At 42.9% G+C, this 18265-nt stretch overlaps 1 protein-coding gene and 1 long non-coding RNA gene across 2 annotated transcripts in view; both read left to right on the plus strand.

The window, feature by feature from the left end:
* Nucleotides 1-18265, plus strand: part of LOC147701349 (inducible metalloproteinase inhibitor protein-like) — a 142607-nt gene that overhangs the window by 118263 nt on the left and 6079 nt on the right. The gene's annotated exons all lie outside the window — the stretch shown is intronic.
* The window catches only part of LOC147701352 (uncharacterized), a 53904-nt gene that overhangs the window by 35541 nt on the left and 98 nt on the right, over nucleotides 1-18265 (plus strand). The window contains exon 2 of the long non-coding RNA XR_015297453.1: nucleotides 12691-12747. This is a non-coding gene — a long non-coding RNA (uncharacterized LOC147701352). The remainder of the gene's footprint in view (nucleotides 1-12690; nucleotides 12748-18265) is intronic.

The following is an 18265-nucleotide window of genomic DNA, read 5'->3' on the forward strand; positions in this document are numbered from 1 at the left end:
GCTATTTCAGATGGGCACTGTACAGGTACAGATTTGTGCTTCCAGTGGTGTGCAACTAACCTGTGCTTCTGTCATTGCGCCGATTCTATCCCCGCTTGTGTTTTTGAGCAGCTTCTATCCCTGCTTGTGTTTGTGAGCAGCTTCTATCCCTGCTTGTGTTTGTTAGCAGCTTCTATCCCTGCTTGCGTTTGTGAGCAGTTTAGACCTTCGATGTGTGGGTCCGGCACATGCGAAGCTCCTACAAGTGACCACAGTCTAGACCTTCAATGTGTGGGCCTACCACATGTAAAGCTCCTACACATGACTCTACCCTAGACCTTCGACGTGTGGGCCTCTCACATGTGAGGTTCCTACACATGACCGCAGTCTAAATCTTTGATGTGTGAGCCTGGCACATGCAAAGCTTTGGCACATAACCGCACCCTTGACCTTGGATGTGTGGGCCTTGTACATGCGGAGCTTCTACACAAGCCGCAGTCTCAGTCTTCAATGTGTGGACCCGGAACATGCAAAGGTCCTACGTATGACTGCAGTCTAGACCATCGATGTGTGGCCTTGCATACATGAAGCTACTACATATGACCACAGTCTAGACCATGGATGTGTGGCCTGGCATGTGTGGAGCTTCATGAAAATTATAGAATGCACTCCTTTCTCAAATCTAAACAATTGCTTTTTTGTGCGCTCTTTTGGCAGGTTTTTACGTGCAGACTAGCTCATGCCATGCCACAGCAGCATGTTTCAAATCGTTCCTTTTCAAATGGAGCGTTCATTACGTTCCAGACACGCCTCACAGCAAGGAAAGTAGGGCCCGATTCACAGAACTAACTTAAGACAAAATCCTAAACTTAATATCATTTTTGGAATTCACAGAAGGCACGTACTCATTTTGGTATTCACAGAAGGCACTTATTCATTTAGGTATTCACAGAAGTTAGGAGTCCTAACTTTAGGACTCCTAAATGCCTTCTGTGAATACCGAAAGTCTTAAAATTAGGATGTTTCTCAGTTTAGGAGTAGTAAAGTTAGGACTCCTAACTTTAGGACTCCTAATTGCCTTCTGTGAGTACCGAAGGTCTTAAAATTAGGATTTTTCTCAGTTTATTAGTAGGAAAGTTAGGACTCTTAACTTTAGGATTCCTAAATGCCTTCTGTGAATACCGAAAGTCTTAAGATTTATCTAAAGTTAGAAGATTAATAGACAAGTGGATCATAATATAATAAAACCACCACAACAGCCCTCTGCTGAGAACGTTTCCCGCTCCTCTAGTGTTGGTCTTGCCCCCAATCCAGCTTATATCAGACTTGGTCTAGATCAATTACTCCAACCTCTGTATAATTCAGGAATCGGGGCTAAGTCTACCCAACCCAGAGTCTACATGGTTAATGTCCCTAAAACATGTTCCCGAGAAGATGATGGCTCTCTGATCAATAAGGCAACACATTGGATTTGTCACATAAGGGGGTGCCGGTCCCTGATAAGGGAGGACATACTCAGGGCATGTAGAAGTAGCTCCAGGGATAATTGTACAGATACCATTGAGTTAACTCTCACAAATCATGTACTCGTTGAGGGCCTTTTAGCACTGGACTCTAGAACCTTTCCCCCAGGCCAATCTGCCATACAGTTCAGGCGGTTCCCCAGCATGGAATCCATGAAGTATAGTAGTCCTGTCCCTGTTTCAGCTATAGTGGGTCAGTCCACACTTGATGCAAATGATTGACTACCTGCTAATACTAATTCTGTTAATAGTAGCATCAGTACAGCCCCTATTGCAGACACAATATCTCCTATCCTGGTTGCACACCAACAATACGATCTTATGTTCTCTACCACCACTGATGCGATTGACTCTGCCTCAAACGGTGCCTTGTCCTCCCATATCTTGGCCCCCAGAAGCTGTGTGAACACCCAAAGGGCAATATTTCCGAATATTAAAATAATCTCTTGGAACATAGCCGGTCTTCAAAGTAAATTAACATTGCCAGACTGGAACCGTCTCATAGATGGCTATGATCTATGTATCTTCCAGGAGATGTGGAGCTTAGTACCACTGTATAAATACGGCTACTCGTGCTTTTTCATACCTGCAATTACCCAAGGGCGTGGTCGTCCGTCAGGTGGGCTTATGGTCTGGGCGAACATTGCTCTTAATTGTAGGGTCACTTATCATATCTGTTCCATCCCGGACTTAATGAGATTAACCCTGAGGGGGCCCACTGGAAGCATTACCATCGAACTTTTCACTGTTTATGCCAGAGGCACGAGGGGAGGAGCCAAGTCACCAATTATTTCTACATTATCTAATGAACTTCTTTTATGTCCAACTAGTGCCCAGGTTATGGTGGCCAGTGACCTTAATTGCACCTTCGAACCTTTGGCCTCTAATGATTTCATTGGGACGGAGGAGGAAGATGCGAGATGGGGCATACCCCCTCTAACACTCCCGCCAGTCAAGAGATGGTCACCGTTGGCCATCCAACTAAATGCCTTAGTACTTGAATTTGGAATAAGGGCAGTCAATGGGCAAATCACCTCTGATGTCTTAGGAGCTAATACATTTAATAGGGTCTCAAGCCCCTCCAGAATCGATTACATATTGGTCGACAAGAGACTATGGAGTCAAGTGGTTGATATGATTGTTATCATGTCTATTGATAGTGACCATAACCCACTTTCTTTTGAAATGATGGATGTCTGGCATAGCGAGGCATCCCGTTCTAATAGTGGCCACATGATGTTAACCAAAGAAGTTATACCATCTAACTGTAAGCGGTTTCTCAAATTGCCAAAAGTCGCTATCAATGAGCGGAATATGTTGGCCCTTGGTGAAATTTTGAGCGACCAGACCCCCAAATTGATCAAAGCATGCAGAGAAAAGGAGAGGGTTCAAACTGTTGGGGATGTTTACACCAATACCATTGACAAGTTAAGCTCCCTTTTTCTGAAACCATTCGCACCTAACAATAAATCTATGACCCGTGAGTCACCACAAGTATGGTATAATAGGGAGTGTAGACTAAAGAAGTCTTCTCTGATCTCCGCCATCAAGAACCACAATATTATGGAGGTCCAACGGCTTAGAAAGGATTATAGACGAACCATGGTTAATGCAAAGAGGGTGTGGGAGAAATCCCATTGATAAGAACTGAAGGCGGCTAGCCTGTCCAAAAATGGTGATTTGTTCTGGAATTAGGTCAGGAGATCTAATGGTCATGATGCTGACCAGACCCCGAACCACATCACCAATCAGGAATGGTATGAACACTTTAGAAAATTGTATGAAGGAGTTAGTAATCCAGGGTACCAAGAGTCCTCTTTTTGTCAACTGTCTCTCCTTCCCCTGAGCCGTTTCAACCAATAGCGTTTAGTGAGTTCAAGAGAGCTATAGATAAGATCACCCCAGCAAAGGCCACGGGCCAGGATGGCATACCAGGTGACCTATACCGTGCTAGCCCAAGAGAATGGGCCATATACTTTGCCCTCTTGATCAACACCCTCCTGGCGGGGGCAACTGTCCCCGCCTCCTGGAAGGGAGCTGTGGTCCTGCCAACTACCGCCCGGTTAGTCTTATAGATGTCGGTCAGATTTTGGTTGGTCGGGTCCTCCTGGAGAGGATCCTCTCCTGGGTTGGGGAGAATAATATATTCAACAAAAAACACAACGTGAAGGGGGTCTAAGGGGAAAAGATTTTTAAAGACCAACTTGCATCCTGTCCCCCAAACTAACAAGTAACAACACACAGAGGATGCTATGGGTCTATAGAGAAACTATGACATTTCTAAACACTCAGTTGTAGTGTGAGGGAATAATGGTTCTGAGGAGAGACAAAGACAACAAAGTAAGAAAATAAGATGGAATAAGAATACCCATCAGCCCACCCGTTGGCGGAACCTCATCATCTGGTTTATAGTTGGAAACTGGTATCCACTAGACACCTAATCAGGTCTCTTTCGAGGAGTGGTAGTTTGGATCCACCAGTCAGATGGACAGCCAGCAGGTAATGTTGGTAGGTTGAAGGGAGAAAGTTGTAGTGCTCAAAAAAGTGTAGATGTGAAAGGTAAATGTGATAATGTTAAAAATGCCTGTTATGATGCCAAAGCAGAGTGAAGATAGTGTGGAAAAAATATTACTATCAGTAATAGATAATAATTGGTCAATTGGACCAATTATTATCTATAATTGATAGTAATATTTTTTCCACACTATCTTCACTCTGCTTTTAATCATGCCGTTATGTTGATCGCTCCCAATTAAGTTGTTCTTTGGCACCATAACAGGCATTTTTAACATTATACACAAAATCCTGTCTGGGGTGGTGCTCGCACCTCCCAAGGCAGGAAACCCTTTGTCCAAGCCTCCCTCGCTGGAAGGACTCCCAGCAGCAGGAGGTCAGACTTGTGTCTGTGGTGGCAGCATCCATTTTGTGATGCTGAGGCTCTGGTTAACTTTAACCGGGGTTAAGGCTATGTACATGTCGTGTCCCTCTAGAAGGGTGGAATGCTATCCCCATCGACAGAACTGTCGAGGGGATAGTATTCCAAATCGTATGACACCTTACTCGACATGTTTTGATAAAGCCAAACCAGAGTTAGCATATAACCGCGAGGATTATAATGCACTTAAGAGTATATGGTATGGCAATATCCCGGAACAGCTAAGGGAGTTGTTCCCGACAGCTGCAGACAGGCTCAGCTCATGCTAGAGCATCATCTCACACATGAAACCACGCACTCTGCCCCCTGGATTGCAGGGGCCCTCCATAGGAATGGCTTATAGGTTAACATGTGTCCAGTTAAGGTTAGATATAGGGATACTATATCTAAGCAAGAGGTGATTACACCAACTTACCTCAGCTGAGTGATCAGCCAGTTGTGTCAAATATGGAGGCCAGGCCAGGGGTGGCACAATACATGCTGCAGCCCCTGGTAGGCCTTGGATGCACCTTTGCCCTGTTACAGGGGCCTATAAGGTGAACCAGTATCCAATTCGTAATGCACCTGGGGCCTGATTTATGAAAAGTGACGCATCGCTGCGTGAAAACAGCGATGCGTCACTCTTCACTGCGCACTCCTTGCGACACCAATGATGCGTCATATTTAATGTATGACGCATCAGGTCGCAAGGACTTACAGATACGTCAGTATTTCTGACGTATCTGTAAGCGCAAAAGTGACGAATTGCTGGAGTGTGTCACAAAAGTGACGCAACTCCAGCAATGCATCCTTTCACATGGGGAAAGCCCCATGTGAAAGGGCTTGTGTCAGTCTTACGCCTGCTGTGAGGCAGGCGCAAGATTTTGTCGCAACAGCGTCCTAAAAGTGGCGCAGTGAAATCTCATAGATTTCACTGCGTCACTATTACGAGGCTTTTTGCGGGGAAACGCCCCCTCTGCACACATTATACCTGACGCAGGTATATTGTGGCGAGGGGTTTAAAAAGTGACGCATCTACCTAGATGAGTCACTTTTTAAATATGGCGCAACGAGGCGCATTTTTTACACCGCTGGTGCGTCACAAAAAGTGTTGCACCGGCGGCGCAAAACTGACGCAAGGCCTTTATTTATGAGGGCCTTGCGTCAGTTTTGCGCCGACAGTGCGTCACTTTTGTGACACACTCCAGCAATGCGTCCTACAGATACGTCAGAAATACTGACGTATCTGTAAGTCCTTGGAACATGATCCGTCATACATTAAATATGACGCATCATTGGTGTCGCAAGGAGTGCGCAGTGAAAAGTGACACATCGCTGTTTTCACGCAGCGATGCGTCACTTTTCATAAATGAGGCCCCTAGAGTGCATTGGCATTAATTTAGAGAGAGAACAGCAGGCTTTGGGTCTGATTCGCAGGCCCACAGCCACATTAAGTCATAAACCAGTGAAGCAAAAAGCAAAAATTTGGGGTGACCATAGGATAGCAGACCCTACTCTCCTACACTAAGTATGAGTTACTATCTATATCAATAAATAAAGAGGTGTTTGTGTAAGTGTGTATCTTAGTAAATATAAGTATGATCAACTGTTTGCATAATGGAGTAGTATGACTACATAGGTAAATAGAATGTGTGCTGGTGTGTAATGTTGATGTAGGTGTATAAGTATATTTAATATTGTTCTATTGATCTTTATTAGCATGTATGAGTGAAACTATAGGTAAGTGTTTAGATGTGTGTGCAGATGTAGGAATCACTGAGTGGGTTTTTAGAAACTTGTATTGGTGTGTCAATAGTTTCAAATATGGTACTCCATATTTTATAAAGAGTGTTGAAAGGTTATACTAGTGTATGATAAGATGTATCAGATTGTCACTTGGATGATGTCAACAGTGATGTCATCAGTGATGTCATTTGGGATGTCATCAGTGATGTTATCAGTGGATTGCGGGCGCTCAAGTTATAGTTAGTTATAGTTAGTACAACTAACTATAACCAGGGAATTTCAATGGTTTTATACAAGTGAAATGTCCAACTAACTATAACACCCCTAAAACCTATGTTTTTTTCAGTGAATTTCTAAGGTTTTTTAAATGCTAATCCCTAACTATAACATGTATGAAACCTATGTTTTTGTCAGTGAATTTAAAGGTTTTGTAAATGACAATTTTTAAATGTAATAATTCTTATATATTTTTTTATACTGATTTACTACATTTTTTTAACTATTTATTTTTAGATCTTCTATTTTTTAAATTACATTATAGTTATTATACATTTCATTACAAAATATACTTTCTCAGAATGAATTACTTTAGCTTAAATACTTGCAAATAGGCAATAGACGTTTAAGTACAGTATTTTCAGTTGTTGTAATGCGCAACACAATTTCAGACACAATGCAACATTGAGCTCAATCCGAATTTCTAGTTAAATGCAATGAGTTACTTTTTGGATTACTTTTCTAACCACAAGACTAGATCCTTAATTCAGTCCTGGGATATTTCCTGTAAACAGTTGAGTAAAAACGTTATGGTTACAATAGTGGTTTTTAAGGAATATTATTGTATTATTGTATTTTAAAAGTTGACACTTAGAAACCTTTTCACATAGAACCACCAATGTTATCCTATGGGAGGAAATTCACTTATCAGGTAAGTAATGTTAACGTTACTTTTTCTTACTCAGTGGTGTATCCTGGATCCAGCATGGGTGCATCTCCTGTAAACAGTTGAAAGAATGTGTTTAAGTCATACAGGCAATATTTTTAGTTTGAGAAAATAGACAGAAACTTTTCTGGTGAAAATCACACAATGGATTCCTATGGAAGGAAATACAAGTTACTGGTAAGGAAGCTTAGAATTACTTTTCAGGGTCAGTGCTGGGCTAAAAAATGCAGCACTGAGTTCTCTCCTGATAACAGGTGAGTAAATCGGAATTCGTAGTTCGACTGATTTTAGAAAAAAAATTCTACAGTGGTGAAGGAAGGGGGCGGGGCCTGCGGTGACATGTGTGCAAACACGCCCTGTGGCGCGTTTTAAGTTGGGGAATTAATTCCTCTTCAATGCTGAGCTCCCCTGGGGGCCAACTAGCCCACCAGGTACCTCCAGTATGCGCCAAGGAGCTGCGTTGCAATTAGGTATTCAGAGGCCATGCCCACTCTAAGTTAAGGAATTAATTCCTCTTCAATCTAGAGGTCCCCTGGGGGCCAAGTATCCCACCACTAAGTGCCAAGGAGCTTTGTTGCAGAGTGTTGTAAAAAGGGGCGTGGCCTCTGAACACATCTCTGCAACGCAGCTCTCTGGCGCATACTGGAGGGACCTAGTGGGCTAGTTGGCCCCCAGGGGACCTCTGAATTGAAGAAGAATTATTCCCCAACTTAAAACACGCCACAGGGCGTGTTCGCACACATATCACCTCAGGCCCCGCCCCCTACCTTCACCACTGTGCAAATGCATCCCGTGGCGCATTTTAAGTTGGGGGATAAATTCCTGTTAAATCCTGAGGTTCCCTGGTGGCCAATTAGCCCACCAGATACCTCCAGTAAGCACCACGGAGCTGTGTTGCAGAGAGGTGTAAAAAGGGCCGTGGTCTCAGAACACCTATTTGCAACACAGCCCCCTGGTGCATGCTGGAGGTTCCTGGTTGGCTAGTTGACCCCCAGGGACCCCCAGTATTCTAGGGGAGTTAATTCCCCCTCTGCAAACGCATCAGGGGGCGTGTTTGCAGAGTGGTGCAATGAGGGGGCGGGCATAGGGACGATCACGTCTTTTAAAAAAAAAATGGGGGCCCAGAGCAGGCCTAGGGGATCAGGGTGTGTCTATTCTGCCCCGTGTTCACAAGTTACACACATATTTCAATGACTTCCTCAGCCTCGCTTCTACTGAGGGTATTAGTACAGGGTTATACCCAGCTAATGTCACTGGGACCTGGGTTGTCAAGTGATTTATAGGAAGGGGTCCCAGTAATGTAGGAACAAAATATAGAACAAATGAAAATAACTCATCCAAGAAACAAATTTGTTTCTTGGTTGAGTTATTTTCATTTGTTCTATATTTTGTTCCTACATTACTGGGACCCCTTCCTATAAATCGCTTCTACTGAGGCACAAAATGGCTGCCAACAGTTCCTGATTTTGAATGTTTACAACCGCCTGACAACCAATTAAAATTGAGCATGTGATCGGGACGGTGCGCTTATCCTACGAGGCCTATCCTCACACAATCCGCGGATCCTCTGCGCCCATAGATATATAAATGACTTTAACATAATTTTTAAAGAAACTACTGAACAGATTGACACCAGATATGCCAAAGGCACAAGTCGGAACTGAGGGCTACCTCTCTGCCAAATTTGGTGTAATTCCGTTCAGCTGTTCGAGCTGTAGCCGTGGCTAAAGGTCCTATGGGAAATTGCATGGGGAAAACACATTTTGGGACCCCCCTTTTTTCTCGGCCCCTGCTTCACTAATCACCCCCAACCTTTCAGGGAAGGAGCGGAACTGAGTTGGTCAAAAGTTTGGAAAATTTCAAGAAGATTTTTCAATTGAAGCAAATGTTTTTGCCAATAGAATGTTGCGGATTTCCTATAGATAATAGGTCCTAATGCTAACTATCTACTGGCAACCGCAAGTAGATAATATATCGCCTCATCTCACTCCTCCCGTTTCCTGCAAAAGTCATCGAGAAGACCGTCAACAGACAGCTTGCCGCCTTCCTCGAGACGAATGGATCCCTCGACCCCTCACAGTCTGGCTTCCGAGCCAACCACAGCACCGAGACCGCCCTCATCGCCGCCACCGACGACATCCGGGCCCTGATGGACAACGGAGAAACAGCGGCCCTCATCCTCCTAGACCTCTCCGCAGCATTCGACACTGTCTGCCACCGCACCCTAGTGCAGCGCCTCAGCAATGTCGGAATCCAGGAGAAGGCACTGGAATGGATCGTCTCCTTCCTCGACGGAAGAACACAGAGAGTCCGCCTACCACCGTACAAGTCAGAGGCCACCAAAGTCATCTGCGGCGTCCCTCAAGGATCCTCGCTGAGCCCCACCCTCTTCAACGTCTACATGAGCCCCCTTGCGGCCATCGCACGCCAGCACAACCTCAACATCATCTCCTACGCTGACGACACCCAGCTGATCCTCTCCCTGACCAACGACCCCGCCGCCGCCAGAGCCAACCTACACAAAGGGATGAAAGATGTAGCCGAGTGGATGACGACCAGCCGCCTGAAACTGAACTCAGACAAGACGGAGGTCCTCATCTTGGGCCCCTCGCCCTCCGCCTGGGACGACTCCTGGTGGCCCCCCGCCCTGGGCACCGCACCCAAACCGACGGACCATGCACGCAACCTGGGCTTCATCCTGGACTCCTCCCTCTCCATGACCAGACAAGTCAACGACGTCTCCTCGTCATGCTTCAACATCCTGCGCATGCTACGTAAGATCTTCTGGTGGATCCCCACGGAGACCAGGAAGACAGTCACCCAGGCCCTCGTCACCAGCCGACTGGACTACGGCAACGCCCTCTACACCGGAACCACCGCCAAGCTCCAGAAGAGACTCCAGCGGATCCAGAACGCCTCAGCCAGACTCATCCTCGACATCCCACGAAACAGCCACATCTCTGGACACCTGAGGAACCTGCACTGGCTCCCCGTCAACAAAAGAATCACCTTCCGTCTCCTCACCCACGCACACAAAGCCCTACACGATCAAGGCCCGACCTACCTCAACAACCGAATCAACTTCTACGCTCCCAAACGCCACCTCCGATCAGCCAGCCACGCCCTCGCCGCCGTCCCCCGCATCCGAAGAGCGACTACAGGAGGAAGGTCCTTCTCCTACCTGGCCGCCAAGACCTGGAACTCCCTCCCGACTGACCTGCGCTTGACCCAAGACAATCTCTCCTTCAGGAAGAAGCTCAAGACCTGGCTGTTCGAGCAGTAGCGGCACCCCCCCCCTCCCCCCCAAGCGCCTTGAGACCCTACGGGTAAGTAGTGCGCTCTATAAATGTCATTGATTGATTGATTGATTGATTATCTATCTATCTCTCTCTATATATATATACATAGATATATATATATATACACCACAACTTTCTCTGCTTAGGGAAGCCTCACCTCAGCAGGGCGGCCTCGACATTTGGTGACGGAGCACCCCATGAACATTCCAACAAAAAGTCCTTTGTTCATACATAAAGAAGAATGATGCACACCAGGACCTTTCAAGGAATCAGCCACTTTATTTAATAAAATGGAATGGCAACTCATTTTAGATCTTTCGGTCTTGACACATTTAGCTTGGTTCAAATTCTTTTTCAGAGGTGAACCATCATATCTTGTTGCAGCATTGCATTGTGGTTTTTCTAAACTCCACCACTACTAGCTTTCAATGTAGTCCTTCAATACTGCCGTTCCCATAATGCACCTTGGAAGAAATATCACGGAATTACTAATTGGAACTTTGCAATTCGATTTCCCCTCATACTACATTATTACAGGTACACTTTCAATGCATTTTACTGTCAAAGTGCTATTGTTTCCGCTCATCAATATGCAAAGTCGTTAAACATAGGATTAACACAGTGCCATCCACCCCGAGATAGAAAGGGACAAAGCCGTTTGGCATTTCTACAGAAAAAATTTTAAGCATAGGACCAGCACAGTGCCATCCATGCCCCGGCTGTAAAATGACAAAAACCATTTACCACTCCAGGCACAGTATTACAGTTTTTAATTGTTAAAATACCAACCAAGCTAACCTGAAATGAGTAAAAGCAACCCCTGACACAGTGTTTTGCTCTCATTAGAGCTATTCAGAGATGTATAGCTTTCTCAAGACACAAGGGAGCACCCAGTTTAAAGGGTATTGTATGAACTTAAACTGGATGCTCCCTTGTGTCTAGACAAAGCTATACCTCTCTGAAGAGCTCTAATGAGAGCGAAATAAATAGCTTTTGTCATTTTACAGCAGAGCAGAGACAGCATTATGCTAGTCATATGCTTAAATACTTTGCTATAGAAATGGGAAAAGAATGGCAGAGTTCTGTGTATGTTCTTTTGACCAATGCCTTGCTACAGGGTAATTCACATCACAATTCTTCATCACCCTGAAATGCTTCACTATTTTCTTCTTTACTGGAAATATGGTACTGCACACATTTTAGTAGCCACATGGGTATACCAAGACATACACACACAAGTCATTGATGTATGGAATAAAATTGTTGATGTTTGTCTGTCTTACTAGTGGGTAACTAGTATATTTTCTTGCTTTTACTACCCTTGCAAGCATTGCAATTTCCACATTTTTAGGAACCCTGTTCCTCTCCTTCCTGCCTTGTGTGCCTCTGTAGCTATGCTCTAAAATGTCTCCAATGGATTTCGAGTTGCAATAAGTTGCAAGGGGATCAAAGGACACTTTGCCTACTATCACTGGGTCTGACATTCCCAAATGTCAGTGTCTTGTGATCATGGATTTGTTTTTCTTTGACTCACTGCTGTAAGTGGTGATGAGTCTTACTTTATTAGTATCTTCTTTGTGTCTCCTCTTCTTAGTAAGGAGACTGTCCCTGGTCAGACTGCTGGCTTTCTCCCTAACAGTTTTAGGGACCTTTAAGGGTAGCCCCTGTCCTTTAATCTGTTGGTCATTTTTTCTGTATATTATATCAGGGATTAGGTAATGGTGTTTCGAAGGGTAGAGGACGGTGAGGGTGTTTTTAGTGTTAGGTCAAAAAACACTTTAAAATAAACTTCACAAAATACAAATGTGTGCAATTCAGTTCACCTACCTTCCTCAAGGACAAACTTCACACTACATTAGGCAAACTAAATACATGAGGCAAAATATGTTTTCTTCTAGAGCATACAATGACTAACTAGCAAAGCTGTAGGTGTTCTCTGTTGCAAATTTTATAGGAAAGCAAGCTCAGCCCTGAATTATTGTTTTGCAAGAAATAATTCTGTACTTCTCTCTTCAGATCACATTTCCAAAACCCTTCCAAAATATACAAACCAGTACATTTGCCATTCTCAACCTATAATCAAATGCATATCTGGTTATATTTGTTTGTACAGCACTCTGGATTTTGCTGACATAGCTAAGTCTGTACTGTGCAAATGCAACAAATATTGAAATAAATTACTAAATCAATACTTAACTTTTGAAAACATGTGTGTTGACATTCAGGTCAATGTCATCAAAATATCACTTTTGTATCACTCTTCACTCTTGTATCTTCTTATTTCAGGGCCTTTGATTACCAAAATGTTTAAAAGCATGAATCTACTTACAATGATGGCAGTAGGTGAGTACCACAAGCAAAGTGTTGATAAAACTGAGATATTCCTGTCCATTTCACACTTAGCTAATAGTATTAGAACTATGAACGTCTCAAATGCCTCACAAATAAAACTCATCACCCAAGTACATGTTTAGATTAATGTGTTTGCATAAAGTAGGGGTAACCTAGAATCTATGAAAAATAAGTGATAGTAGATCTTTCCTGATAACTCAAATTATATTGATACATTCATAAAGGAAAGTACTTTTGAATTTGATGTAACTTAGCTGGTTTCTTCTTCACACGTTTAGTATTTTGATTGTCCATCTTCTGCATTTAAGGGATTTTATCTACTCATGCCTTTGGTTAAATGTATGTAGAGTTTAGAGTATAGATGAGTGCAATTCCAATCCAGGCACTAAATGGACCACAACTCTCTTAGGTCCACTTCTGTCATCATTTTTGGTAGGCTGTCAGGATCAAAGCAGTTCTCATTTAAGTTGTGGGTGAGTTTTTGTGCAAAGGTGTTTGTGCATGCATACTAAATATTCAGCAACAAATGATAAAAAAAATCTAATGATCGGACAAAATAACTAAATGGGAAATGTAGACTAAAGTGGAAAAAATCTGAGAGAACGTGACAATTGAAACAAAAGAATGCATAAACTGAAGCACCAATGTCAACAATAAAGATTCATTTAAAACATAGATCCCAAATATGAATACATGTTTTCATTAAGAAAACTCCAAAGCCAAGTTCACTTCACAAGTAACAGCAACTGGAGTAATGTTTCCAAAGACTTATATATTTAAACGTGATACAATGTCTTCTGATGTCTCTTAAAGGATTATTACTTTCTAGGGAAATAAGTCATTGACATACTAGACTGGAATCAGGTGCCCCACCTTTGGCACAAACACCATAAAAGAACTGTAGGTATTTTCCAGGACATGGATTTTTTAGCTCATTGTGACTAGGACCTAGGCTGAACCTCACTGCCAAGGCTCAAAAATGTTAAAACCAGTTAGGTAATACTTGTCTTCCCAGGCAGTTTGGTCTGGACTATTGTTCTTGGAGCAGAAACCTGTCTGATGTGTATATCATTGGTCTCTGTCTGTAGTGGAATGATGAGCAAAAATACATTGGACTGGAATGTAACCCAAATAATTAAAAAGGCTCCAGATTAATACAAATATTCAATCCACATTTTAGTTTTTCTAAGTGAAAATCCCTAAGTATTTGGCTTACAACTCACGTTTGAGAGCCATCATAAGAACTTGGAGTATTAGTTGTGGGAAGTAAGAACCCACTTCAAATAATAATAACAAGTCTGGTCTGGGTGAGCCAAATGTCCCTCAATAAACCTGTACTTAACCCCAAGGCAGCTTGAAACAAAAGCAGTTAGGTTCAACTTAAAGAAAAAAGTGGAAAACATTAATGCAGCACTCAAACAGTAATAAAGTGAAAACGCAACACAAATGAAAATGTGAACCAATATAGTAAAATAGAGAAAATGTAATAAATGAAATTCCACCAAAACAGCAAAGATGCAATCGGAAGAATCAGAGATATGATTTTTTACATTTTAAATTGAAAAATAGTGCCAAAAAGAACAAAGGGCTTACCGGGTTATCTGGCTGTGCATGACCAGTCAAAGTCAAGAGCTAAGGCTAACTGTGATGGAGCGTGGGTCAGATAGAAGGTCCAAGTTGGATCCTGTCTCAGACTTTCCTTCAAATGTAGAAGAAATTCTGAGAAGGCAAACACTTCTGTGGGGCAAGGTACTGACTGGATCCAAAGATGCTGTCAACAGTGATTGGGAGCCGCTGGACAATTTCTTAGTGAAGCCATTGAAGGGAAAAAAAGCTCAGTGAGAGAAAAGTCAAGATTTCAAACTGAGGAGGCTTTCTTCGATGGGGTACTGCGTGATGGTGGGCCTGGTGGAAATTTCTACCTTGAAAATTAGATGTTTTTCTGGATCTCAGATTTCCTCAGGCAAGGGAATAATACAGGTTGTAGATTAGCAAGGCTCCACACGGTTGCGGTTAAACAGGAATTGCTACTGCGCATAACACCACAACAGCATTTGCATTGATGACAATCCCACCGCAATGCACCCTCAGTGAGTGGCTTGCTAGTAGATTTCAGTCCCACTCCAGTTCTCAGAGCAGAAGTTTGCAGAAAAGTTTTAAAGCCCCAATTTTTGAGGTTAGACAGGAGGAGTACACTCTTACACTAATCCAAGGGTCCAAGACCAGAGGGGCACCACATGGGTTTCAGGACTCACTCTAGCAGAGTACAAGGGACGTCCAGTGGGGATGGTCAGTTGGGCAGTTTCAAGAAGACGCCTTTGGATGCTTGTTGTATCTCTGTAGCTCAGACACAGGGTCAGCCAACTTACCTTTGGAGGCACTTCTGGGGTCCTGAATTTCCTTCAAATAGAGTGGAAAGGTGGTTCTGATTTTACTAGATCTTCCTGTGGCATTTGAAATTGTGTAACATACATTGCACCTCCAGCATTAGCATTCCTTCGGGGTGTGAGGACTAGTGCTGATTGAATTACACTCCTCATCTGATTAAAAATGTGTTTTGGTGGGAAAGCCTGAGGGTTCTTCTTCGAGTCCAACTCTTTATAATATCTAATGTGCTCCCCTTGCAACTTTGGTGGAACTCTGTGGTGCCTAAGTGATCCTGTACACTGAACAACTCAGCTTATTTTCTCCCAGGCGGGGTGGATATGGACTGCAGCCTCTTAATTCTTGTCTTCCTGCTGTCTTTAGATAGCTACACTTGAATCACCTTATGTGCAACATGGACAATATGGAGGTCCTCTTATTCGAGACATTTCAATCTGGATGGTGGTCTAGCTGTTGAGTAAATAGAGCCTCTTCTCCATCTTCTCCATCTGTGGTAATTAAAAACCATGGGGTAATATATGATAATCATTAATATTTTCAAACACAGGTGTCCACAGTGGTTGGAAACTGTTTTGGTCTGCTATGCTCTTTAAATACATTTTAAATACAAGTAACGAGGGACATACAGTCCCTCATTACTTCTAGGCTGGACTCTGCCAAAACTCTTTTCCTGGGTCTTCCTGATTTCTTCATTGAAGGACTCCGGATCATTAAGAGTGCGCTGCTCGACTCATTCTCAAACATCCTTTTAAGACATGACTCCCTTCTTATTCAAGCTCTTTGCTTTGGCTACATGTAAAGTAGTGCATTCTTTACAGTGCTCTGGTTCTGGCCCTTACGGCCTTTTTTGACTCCACCTCAATATTTGGTAGTTGATTGTAACTCTATAGTCCCTCTATAGCTTTGTGTTCTGCTCAGGCTTCATTTGCATTGGGGCAGATACTAAGGCAGGCTAGAAGGGGAGGCCACCTCTTCTCCCTTCTAGTTGCTCATGCATGGAACAAGCTCTGGTTTGGGCTTCGATCATTTTCTTCTGAGTCTTCTTTAAGAAAAAAACTCTAGACTTGGCTCTAAGCGCAGGAATTATTGTGATAGCTCCTACCAATTACTTTTCTAGCGCCAGGACACTCCTTGAAACAGCTGTGTGCTTTATAAGGCTCTGTAAATTAATTATGGTAAGCAGGGAAGCACTCATTTTTCCATCCCCTAAAGTAGTTCTGGTCAATTCCAGTAACCCCCACTTGCTTTGGTGCCAGTCTAACTAGAGAGACAAAGGACAGGCAGGCCAAGGCAGGTGCTGCATCTGTCAGTCTTAGGGTAGGGTTTTTCTGAAGCTAGACAGGGGCTAGGTACAGACCCCGGGCTACCCTTTGAAATGCAATCAAGTGCTGAGTGAAACCCACAGGTCATTCTGTGTATGGGAGAAACACACCTAACACACCCAAGGATATTTGCACACATGTAACAGGAATTCACATCTCACCACTGAAGAGACATTCACATTCAGGTGACACTGAACACAGGCACATTTCGCTTCAGCAGAAAAATGTCAACTTTTAAAGCTGGCATTTAAAAAATTGTAATTTTAAAGTCGACTTGACCATTAGGTTGGATTCTAATTTACTATTAAACAGAGTCCTTGATTTATTTTTCTACTTAGTCCTACACTTAAGATATGCATCATGAATTGTTATAATGCAACTCAGTTCTTTTCTATGGAAGATTCATCCTTGCCACAGTGAAAAACTACTTTGAAGATTTTTTATTGCCAGGACATATAAAAATGTAAAATACTGGCACCCGAGCCTACCTTAGGAGTGACTTATAAGTAATAAACAGAAAAGATTAGCCCTGGAAAAAGGTTTATTTTGCCCTGCCGAAATGGCAATTTAAAACTGCACACACAGGCTGCCAGGGCAGGCCTGTAGACATGTTGTACAGTGCTACTTTTGCGCGTGGCACGCAAATGCTGTAGGTCTCTTGTAGGATTTGATCTAAAGGCCCTAGCTACCTATAGTACCATATGCTAGGGACTTATAAGCAAATTAAATATGCCATCTTGGTGTATGCCAATATTACCATATTTAAAAGGGACAGTACAGGCACTTTATTACTAGTTGGTAGCAGTTAAGTGCACACAGTCATATGGCCAACTAAAATAGGCTCAAAAACAGGTCACAAACATCTGGAGGAATACCACAAAAAGATGGTATTTTCCAACACTTATTTAGGGCAAAACTCCTCTGGAGTTGTTTATGTTCCGGTTTACCTGGGACATTGACAGGCATTTCAGTTTTGACTGTTTCTACAGGAGCAAAAGTAAGGATGCCTATAGTGACAGGATTATGGACATTGAGGTTCAGCTTTGATCGTTTCCAATCATGACCAATTGCCCAATTTTATTTGCTTCTGTATCCTGGATATCTGTGATGAGGAGTTCTACATAGTTGCTTTATCATAACATGATGGACTACTAAGAATTTAGTCGTGGACTCAAATAATTCAATTAGCTGGTTCAAGAGAATTTGCCTAATTATGTTGTTGTCTAATAGCTGTGCCTGTGGGCAGGACTGGACCAATGTCCTACTTTTGATGTAACCATGGAAAGTATACATGATTCCGATTAAGATTAATTGTTTCAAAGTATCCTACGTGGTTATCTTGATAATCGGGCAAGGATTCGGGCTTTTGGGTGAACATTGGGACACCGGACCTTTAATTTTCAAAGGCAGTGGTTTTCCAATTCACAATGGCCTTCATTTAAACGGTGTAGCCCTTCATTTCCTGATCGGGGCCTTATTAGTTGTCCTTCCCACATGTGCTTCAGGTTATTTCTTCTTTTTTGATTCTCATTTTCTTTATGAACTTTTTCAAACCAGCAGCTTTCCTGTTTTACTGACGGGGAAACAGAAAAACAAAGTTTCACAAACAAATCTGTGCTGCAAATTGGTGGATTGGGCTTGAGATTATTAAACAGATGTCGTTTTTTTTGTGTAAATTATGTGCCAGGTTTACCTGTTCTACATGTATTATTCCTTTTAAAGATGTTCATTAACTATGAAAAATTTAATGTGCTTGCATACAATGTAGTGAGAGAGAATCTGTAAATTATGCCATCAAAGCA

This window comes from Lissotriton vulgaris, chromosome 7 (genome assembly GCF_964263255.1).
Source record: "Lissotriton vulgaris chromosome 7, aLisVul1.2, whole genome shotgun sequence".
Classification (NCBI taxonomy): Eukaryota; Metazoa; Chordata; class Amphibia; order Caudata; family Salamandridae; genus Lissotriton; species Lissotriton vulgaris.